This window comes from Penaeus monodon, chromosome 19, assembly GCF_015228065.2.
Source record: "Penaeus monodon isolate SGIC_2016 chromosome 19, NSTDA_Pmon_1, whole genome shotgun sequence".
Lineage (NCBI taxonomy): Eukaryota > Metazoa > Arthropoda > Malacostraca > Decapoda > Penaeidae > Penaeus > Penaeus monodon.
The window spans coordinates 31,763,201-31,763,602 of NC_051404.1; positions in this window are offsets into that span (position 1 = coordinate 31,763,201).

Here is a 402-nt window from a genome sequence, read left to right on the forward strand (position 1 = left end):
ATGCTGCAAGATTTTAATACACTTTCCACTGGATGAAAAATATTCATTTGTCTGTTTTATTTTACTGTCTGGATCAACTGTAAGAGAATGCAGCTAATACAGTGGTCTTTTGGAATGTTTTAACACTGACAGTAGTTTCACAAATGAACGCTTTTGCTCAGTGATAATCTGAATAATTATGAGATTACTACAAGTGTATGGGTGTCTATACACTTGTATAGACACCCATACATTTACTTGCAAAGAAACACAGACATGCACACCTGCACTCACTCATAGCACTATATCTAATATTAAAACATTCTGCACATTTTCACTGGCATTCCCAAACTTAATAGTCACAAAGACAATACATAAAATTTAGTAGATTTCTTCTGTAAAATCCATTTTACATTTTACATG